This window comes from Eretmochelys imbricata, chromosome 25 (assembly GCF_965152235.1).
Source record: "Eretmochelys imbricata isolate rEreImb1 chromosome 25, rEreImb1.hap1, whole genome shotgun sequence".
In the NCBI taxonomy this organism is placed as follows: domain Eukaryota; kingdom Metazoa; phylum Chordata; order Testudines; family Cheloniidae; genus Eretmochelys; species Eretmochelys imbricata.
Genome location: NC_135596.1, coordinates 185,556 through 194,248, shown reverse-complemented (window position 1 = coordinate 194,248; position 8,693 = coordinate 185,556). Strand labels below are relative to the sequence as shown.

Here is an 8,693-nt window from a genome sequence, read left to right as displayed (position 1 = left end):
GCCACATGCTGGGGAAATGAAGTAAGACTCCTTCTCATGAGATCACTCTCTCTCAGCTGTAGAGAAAAGCTTGACAACGTGACCCTGAGTTTAAAAGGTTCAAAAGCAGAAGGCACATACGGAGTTTAAATGAGACACACTTATTGCTTGAGGGCCCCACTGCCTGATTTTGAGATCTTGGCTCGTTCAAGTAGGTGTGAGTTGTGTAAGTGTCACTTCTAGGAGTCTCATTTCGAGCCCCTTTCGAGTGCAGTCTCTTTTCCCATCTGTCAAGGTTCCTTCCCCACTTTGAACTCTAGGGTACAAATGTGGGGACCTGCATGAAAACCTCTTAAGCTTACTTTACCAGCTTAGGTTAAAACTTCCCCAAGGTACAAACTATTTGACCCTTGGACTTCCACTGCCACCACCAAACGTTTAACCGGGTTTCTGGGAAAGTGTTGTTTGGAAACGTCTTTCCCCCCAAAATCCTCCCCAAAACCTTGCACCCCACTTCCTGGGGAAGGTTTGGTAAAAATCCTCACCAATTTGCATAGGTGACCACAGACCCAAGCCCTTGGATCTTAGGACAATGAAAAAAGCATTCAGTTCTTGAAAAGAAATATTTTAATAGAAGAAACAGTAAAAAGAAAAGGATCACCTCTGTAAGATCAGGACGGTAAATACCTTACAGGATAATTAGATTCAAAACATAGAGAACCCCTCTAGGCAAAACCTTAGGTTACAAAAAGACACACAGACAGGAATATTCATTCTATTCAGCACAACTTATTTTATCAGCCATTTAAAGAAATCATAAGCTAACGCATATCTAGCTAGATTACTTACTAAGTTCTAAGACTCCATTCCTGTTCTGTCCCTGGCAAAAGCCTCACCCAGACAGACACAGACCCCTTTGATGTTCTCCCTCTTTCCAGCTTTTGAAAGTATCTTGTGTCCTCATTGGTCATTTTGGTCAGGTGCCAGCGAGGTTATCCTAGCCTCTTAACCCTTTACAGGTGAAAGGATTTTTCCTCTGGCCAGGAGGGATTTTAAAGGTGTGTACCCTTCCCTTTATATTTATGACACCATCACATACATCTCAGGTTTGCTACAGATCCACCGTCTTCCCATGTAGCACCGTGAGCTGCTGACCCCTTTCTCGTCGTTCAGATACGCGCAGTCACCTCCTCCTCTTAAGTGAAACCTGCAACACAGAAGCCAGGGAGCTGCAGTCCGGCAGAGGCCGGGCATTTCACACCAGTCCCAGCCAGGGGAGCCGTTCTCCACAGTGCAGGCCTGAGTGCGGAGCAGCTACTCTCCCAGCCCCTCAGGAGCAGAGCTCAGGACAGCGGGGGCTTTGCAGAACCGCTGACTGTTCGTGACCCTCTAGGCTGAGCAGCCCACAGGGGTGCTGGAGAATGGACAGTCCCCAGCAGGACAGAGAGAATTTGTTAGACTGATTGTCAAAAGGGACCGGCCCTCTAACAAGAGGGGCAGACCATCACCAGAACCAGACGACTGAGCAGGAAAAGCGGGGGACAGGAGGGATCTCGCCTCCTTGAAACACATGGAGCAGAACCAAGATGACACTGAAAGAAGAAATTGCATTCAGGGGTTTCCTTTCTGTTGATCTATAACTCTTGAGCTTTCCATTGGGGATGGGGGAAAAAGAGAGTGTTGAAGAAGTTCCTTTGTGAAAGCATGTGTTCCTTGTTTGTAACCCTCACGTGACTCTCCCAGAGTTCATCTGGTGTGGAGGGTGGAGCTCTAGGGACAACATGCCTCTTGGGAGATTTGGGAGGGTTCAGCACTGGTTTTGGATCCTACAGCAGCTGATCTGCAGGGTCCCACATCCTAAGGAGCATACCAGACAGGGAGTCTGTACCCCAGGAGAGTGCCACAGAGGCCCGAACTCAGGACAGTGTCTGGTAGCTCTTCAGACCCAGTGAGGCTGGAAGCAGGTGGGATCCAAAGGTTGGGTCCAATACAGCAGAATGGGGACTGTCCATTGGGGAGCCCTGACCCAGCGCCAAAAGAGCCTGATTTTTCAAAGTACTGAAGTAACCCAGACCAGAGAAGTGGGGGGGTCTCCATCCCCCTCTAATGGCTGGCCTGCAAAAGAGCTTTATCAATGTGGGGGGGGTTCAGTTAAAGAAGTGGATTCTTTCGCTCCTATGGCAGAGGCTCATGCTTCTAGTCCTGAAGTCCCAGGGTTCAAGCAGCGCTGGTTTTGTGATCACACTTGGAGCCCACTGAAACCCATCGCGGGGTGTTGGCTGGACAGCCATCACTACTGTACCCCGTTCCCGTGGGAGCCCCAGGCGTCCAGCACCTGTGAACCGCAGGCTCCTTTAACATCCGTGCCTTGTTGCGGATTCAGAGGCCTCACCAGCCAAGTCACTCAAACCTGCCGGCTGCAATCCCCAGCGGGACCTGCACCTGCCATGCAGTACTCGGCATGCTGCCCTCTCTAGCAGCCACTGTTAACCTGAGTTCCCTGCTGCCTCCTTTCCGCAGGGGAGGTCAGACACCCCAGGGACCTTGCTGAAGAGGGCTGGGGGAGAACAGCGAGTGTCCCAGCTGAAATCCCAGCGCGCTGCAAGGGCACCTCTGGCTATGGCGGGCTCTGTCTCCGGCCCAGCACCGTGCTGCGGGGAGGAGCCGAGAGTTCAGGGACATGCCGGCTCCCATCGGTCTCCGATACACGCAGGACGCGAACGGACCAGGGTCGTGTCTGGTTGTTTCACTAGCACTGAATGGTGGATCTACCTGAACTCAAACAGCTCAGACACCAGAATCCCAAGCCCAGGGAATTAGTACAGAGGGGTGAGAGAGACTCACAGGTGGTTGAATTTGGTGCTGTTGGTCCATTTCCAGGGCTGACCCTGTTCCCTCCGGAGGCCAATCCAGTGGTCCTGGACACCCTTATGGCGCAGCAGGAACGCTTTCAAGAAAGCCGAGGGACAGCAGGTATCAGCCCCAGCTCCGGTGCTTCCCCACCCCCACCCCTCCAGGGCTCTGTGCCGCAGAGAATCCCAGTCTCATATTCATAGAGTATCAGGGTTGGAAGGGACCTCAGGAGATCTCCTAGTCCCACCCCCATCCCCAATTAAGTCATCCAACAGATTTTTGCCCCATATCCCTAAATGGCCCCCTCAAGAACTGAACTCACAACCCTGGGTTTAGCAGGCCAATGCTCAAACCACTGAGCTATCCCTCCCCCCATATTGAAGAGTGCTCAGTTTATTTTTTTGGGGGGGGGGGTGTTCCCCTGCCTTTTGCAAAGTACAAGATCACCCAGGCAGTATTAACCCTCCCCCTGCACAGAGCAGCCCCACCCCTGTGCTCCCAGTCACCCGCACCCCAAGTCCCCCTGGGCTGGGGGCAGCTGCTGGGTCTGAGCTCTCTGCAGAGACCTCTCTTCTCACAGATCAGCCCCCGCTCACCACAGCAAGGCAGGAGGAGGGAGCGAGTCAAGCTGAAGTCAGTCTGAGAGGATCCTCTCCTCCCCCGCCTCCTCGGCTGGCTGCTCCTTTCCCATCCCCACAACAGGAGCACTGGCTGGGTTCTTGGTCCCACTCCAGCAGCCAGCAGGCCAGGAGATGCCTGAGCCAGCCCTGCCCTAGACAGAAGCTGTCTCCCTATTTGGGGAGGGGGGAGCGGAGAATGGGCAATCCCTGTGATCACACACAGACAGTAGGGCTCTGGGCCCAGCCACGGCTGTCGTTCAGCAGCTGGAAGTTCATTCACTCTGACCTCCCAGCACGGGAGGGCTCAGAGCTGCTCCTCACCCCACGGGGCAGAGCCCCGGTCCTACTGCAGCAGCCACCACTGTGCCAAGATCAGTGTATGGCAATTCGAGAGTCTCTCACCATTTCCTGCTCACTGTCGATCCCAGCCAGGGAGGCACCCGGGGCAGAGCAGCGGCTCCGGCTGTCAATCCAGCTCCCTTCATCTTTGAGAAATAGTAGCATTTCCCTTGGTATCCCATCCAGCCGTCTGGGCACTAGGGGCCAGCAGGGGGGCACAGATCAGCTGATGAAAGCTGAGATGTCAGCACTGAGAATGAGACAGTCACATGGAGGGTAAGTGTTACACCTAGAATTGGGCATTTGACTGGTACAAAAATTGGTCAACTGACCAGTCAAATCTGTCAAAGAGTGGTCAGATATTTTAAAATACCAATTTATCAGAATTGGTTACCTCCCGCCAGGAACAAAAAAGAGCAAGACGTCATTCTCTCCAGTAGGTTTAGCTTTCGATAGATACGGATCTACCTCATTTTTTTAAAAAAATGTACTTCACTGAGTTATTTTAGCTCAGAAAAAAAAGGCAAAACAATGAAACCAGGTTCCGGAAAACACAAGTGAGGCTCCAAGACGCAATCCGAAAGGCAGGCTGCCTCCTACCCCCAGGGCTCTCGCTGGAGTATTTGACTGTGGCCAAACAGGCAGTTAGTTGACCGGCTTGCCAAGCCCATTGGGACCCCCAGCTGGGGCTGGACCATGGCAATCAGACGCAGGGGGACGGAGACGTTTGTCACTGTAAATTTGCCTGGCAAGAAGGATTCCAGGGACACTCCCAGCCTGCGAGGGACTGACACAGCTCGGAGCATTTCACCCCAGGCACAAGATCAACAGCTGGACCTTCAACCTCGCAACAAACAGCAGGTGAACAACTGAGAAGAACTTTGGAACTTTCACGCAGGGACATGAAAGCCACAAGGGGGCGCCAGAAACCACAGCCACGGGAAGTGACCTGTTGCACTGTGGGCCAGGAATGATGTAAATTTATTCACCTCCTACCTGCGGACTTTTCTCTCCCCAAACACAGCAGCAAGAAAGGCACTTTCTGGAAACCCTCACGGCAGTGTAACCCTTTCAGAGCCATGAAAGAGCAGCAGGGGGGTCACCCATAAGTGACACCAAAGAGGATTTGAAAGGCCTGTCTAGTTGAGAGGAGTCGGACTCAAACCCCTCCAGATGTTTTTGAGCACGTCACTTTTGTTTGCACCACAGTAACTCGGTAGCTGGTTTTCAAGCCTTCCCATGTGGTTGGCGCTCAGCGAGGAACAGACACTCTGAGTCGGGAAGAGTTAGGAAACGTGGCAGCGGTGATCAGAAAACGAGCATGTGTTCGCCTCACGCACAAGGCATGTCTGACCCTGTAGATTTAACTGTCCAGTGCACGGTAGCCCACACCCCTGCCCTACTGAACTGAGCAGAGAAGTCAGTGACTAACAGTTGATGGCACAGGCTGTCTCCAACATCCATCTCCAGGTCAGATGCCACATGTTCTGCAGAGCTCCCTGCACCTGCAGGTGTGTAACCAACCCTAAGCTCACAGATTCCCACCTTACACAGTGAGAGCCAATGCTGCCCATTGCAACAGCCTGCCATTACAGCAGGGAGCTGGGATTCAGGGCCCATCTGTATCCGAGCAATCTGCACCGGTATAATCACAGTGACGCAGTGACATCAGGGCAAACACCTCCTGGAGATGCGCTGGAGCAGTGCGGCTCGCTCTGGTAACTTCCTGCAGCGAACTGCACCAAGGAAAGCTCCTTTGTGCACCAGTGCAGTGTGTCTGCTTTAGCGGTTTGCACCAATTCAACTGCACGGATGTCATGACATCGGCACAGAGGATTCCTAATGCAGACAGAGCTGGATTCAATCCCCTCTGCCAGCTGCTAAACCCTCCTGGGGCCCAGTGATCAGATCCCAGGGCAGTAGAGAAATCCCACCCCCGACAGCCTCCAGCACCCCCTGCCCCAGACGACGGGGGGATACAGCAGGGTTCATGTTCACGGCAAACAGACGCCCTCTGCACGAGCACACGCCGTCTGTGCATCCGAGGGGAGTGAATGGTGCTAAGGGACCCTTCATGGCCACGCTCAGCGATTGGGGGGTTTCCACACTGCGCTGGTGGAGGGGTCTAGGCTGAGTTCTCCGGCTCCTTTCAATAACACGGCGGCACCTGCCGCCCGGCCACAGGCGTGACCTGAAGATCCAGGAAGGCCAGGCTGGTAACCTCAGAGCAACACAGGGAAGGCAAAGGGCTCAGGGATGCGCTGCATCCTGTCCCATTGGACACCCTGGACAGGGACTGTTTCATGGCACATGGCAAAGGTGACTTGGGTCCAAAGTGCTCAGAGATGGGCTGGGGGGGCTAATGTCAGTCAGATCGTCCCCACACAGAGAGTGCCCAGGTGCCGGGGTCTGGGAGGGAGCAGGAGGAAGGTCGGGGAGGAACATCCCCCAGGAATCCTCTGTCCCAGGGGCAGAAGCCAGACAGGCCGGGAGGAGAGAGGGACCGTGGTAGGTCACGGGGGAATGGGATGCACGGAGATCGTAGATGGAGGGGAAGGGAGCGGGGCGGAAGCTGGGAACTCACCTGCCAGAGCAATGATGGCAGCGATCAAAGGAGACGATACAACTATCAGTGCAACCACAACTCCACAGGTTGGACTTTTCTGGCAGTTCCAAGGAGGGTCTGAAACAGACAGACCCGTCAGGCAGGGCTGGGAGGACACGTCTCACTGACAGCAGCGGGGCTGGAGCTGCCCTGGAACATGCACCGTTCTGTCGATTGCTCCTTCCCTCAGACGCTCTGGGAGGGGAGCCCAGAGGGTCAGGCAGACCCCCCCACCAAGGGCAGATGGAGGGTCCATGTCTCCCTAGAGCTACCCTGGGGCTGTTACCAAGATCCGGCTCTGGCTGGGTAGCAGGGCCTCAGAGCAGCAGCCGGGCCATGGTAAGACGCAGCTGTGGGGAACTACAGACCCTCCCCCTGCTCTGGGCCGGGAGCCTGGGGGGAGGGATACGGACCTGGGGCTGCTCTTGGCCCCCCACCCCAGGCAAGTGGAGGGTCATCCACGGCTCCCTGCAACTGCTTGGACTCCAGCTGCCTGCCAGAGGCGGGGTGGGGGGGACCTCAGGAGGAAGAGAACGGGGAGGGGCAGGGCCAGTGACAAAAAGTGGGAGGGCCATGCCCCCTTCCAGCACCCCAGGCAGTCTCAGTGTCTCTCTGCAGCCTGCTCCCAGGCAGAGATTCCCCATTACCTGGGTTCCCTCCAGTCTCCCGGTGTCCATTGCCATTAACACACAACTCCTGCAGCGGCTCTTCGCTCTCAGCAGCCCTAGCTGCTGGCCCCATCGTCTCTCTCAGCGACACTCAGGCCACAGACGCTGCAACAGGTGCTGGGCTGGGGTCGGCTCCTCTCGGTCTGAGTGAGTCCGATTTGGCAGCAGCAAAGCCGAGGCGCAGGTCCTGGCCCTGGCTCCCCGTCCCTGCTCCAAGCTCTCCAGCCAATCTGAACCCGAGACGGACCAAGCAGGACAGGTCAGCGGTGGGGGAGGCCATTTGTGGTTTCTTGTTCCCTGCCCAGCAGCCCAACCCCCTGCCAAAGGAGGTGCCATGATGATTAAAACCCCTTAACTCTCATCGGCCCCTCCGCCCCCAGGGCCTCAGAGACCTGATGTCCTACGGGCCCCTCCCACCCGTGACAGGCACCCAGCTGGGGGGTGGGGGAGAAGACCCTCCTCACACACACAATCCTCCTAGAAGTAAGTGTGGGTCGGATATCAGAAGGGGAGGGGCTGGGGCTCGAAACAGCCTTGTCCCTGGCCCAGCCCCTCCTTGGAGGGCGGGACTTGAACCAGTGTCCAGCGCTCCTCTGCCCAGCCCCTCCTTTCCCTTCCAGGGGGGACTCTCCCGAACCCACCCCCCACTCTTCGGCTCGGGGCCTGCCCCCTGAATCACCGCCCTTTGACCCAGAGTCCCAGCCCTTCGGCCAAGGACCGGCCCCTGCCACTGCACTGCCCTCCCCACACGGTCCCCAGGCACCACCCAAGTCCCGCCCCCCCTTCGGAGCCCCGCCCCCCATGTGGTCCCCAGCCCTGAGCCCGAGCCCTGCCACCCATTCGGGCTCCGGTCCCTCCCCCTCCCCATTTGGTCCCTGAGCCCGAGCCCCGCCCCCCAATTCGGGCCCGAGCCCCGCCCACCATTCGGGCCCGAGCCCCGGCCCCACCCCCTCCCCATTCGGGCCCGCGGTCCCCCCTCGCCCCAGTCCAGTGGTGGCTGGAACCGGCCCGCAATCCCCGCCGCGCAGCGAGCGAGCCAGCCACCGCCGAGCAGCCAGCAGCACCCACCCACCCACCCGCGGCCCGGGCAGGGACCCCTGGGACCCGGAGTCTCACCCGCGGGAAGAGCGCCCGGTGCCGCAGCCCGGGGAGGAGCTGAGGTCCCAGCAGCCAGGCGGGCTCGCAGCAGATCCCGCCGGGTGAGTTCATAGCCGCAGAGCGACCGAAGAGCGACCGGCTTCCCTGTGACCCCCGCACCAGCTTCGTTTCCACGTGGGTCTGAACAGCGGAAACGTCCCTGCTCGGGGGTCACCGCAACAGCGGCCGATCCCCACCCTCAGCCCCGCCTCCATTTAACCCCTGGACTCCCGGCCGCTCCGCTCCCCACAAACCTTCCCCCTCTCTCCCGGGCTGGCCGGGTGCCCGAGCGGCGTCCCGCCCGGCCCAGGGCAAAGCGCCGATCGGGGCTCAGTCCTCGCCCTCCCTGGCCTGCCCGCCCTGCCCGCCCTCCTCCTGAAACCTTGTCCTCCCTCTGCCCTCCCCTGCTCCCCCCAGCCCCGACCCCTCTGATCGCTGCTTCCCCCTCCTGCCAGCTCCCCGGGGCCCTTCCATAGGCTCTGTCCTTGGTCC

The 8,693-nt window shown here is 57.6% G+C and overlaps 1 pseudogene; it reads right to left on the bottom strand.

The window, feature by feature from the left end:
• Positions 1-227: 227 nt before the first annotated feature.
• LOC144257526 (C-type lectin domain family 2 member B-like) lies at positions 228-7,137 on the bottom strand (annotated as a pseudogene).
• Positions 7,138-8,693: the final 1,556 nt, after the last annotated feature.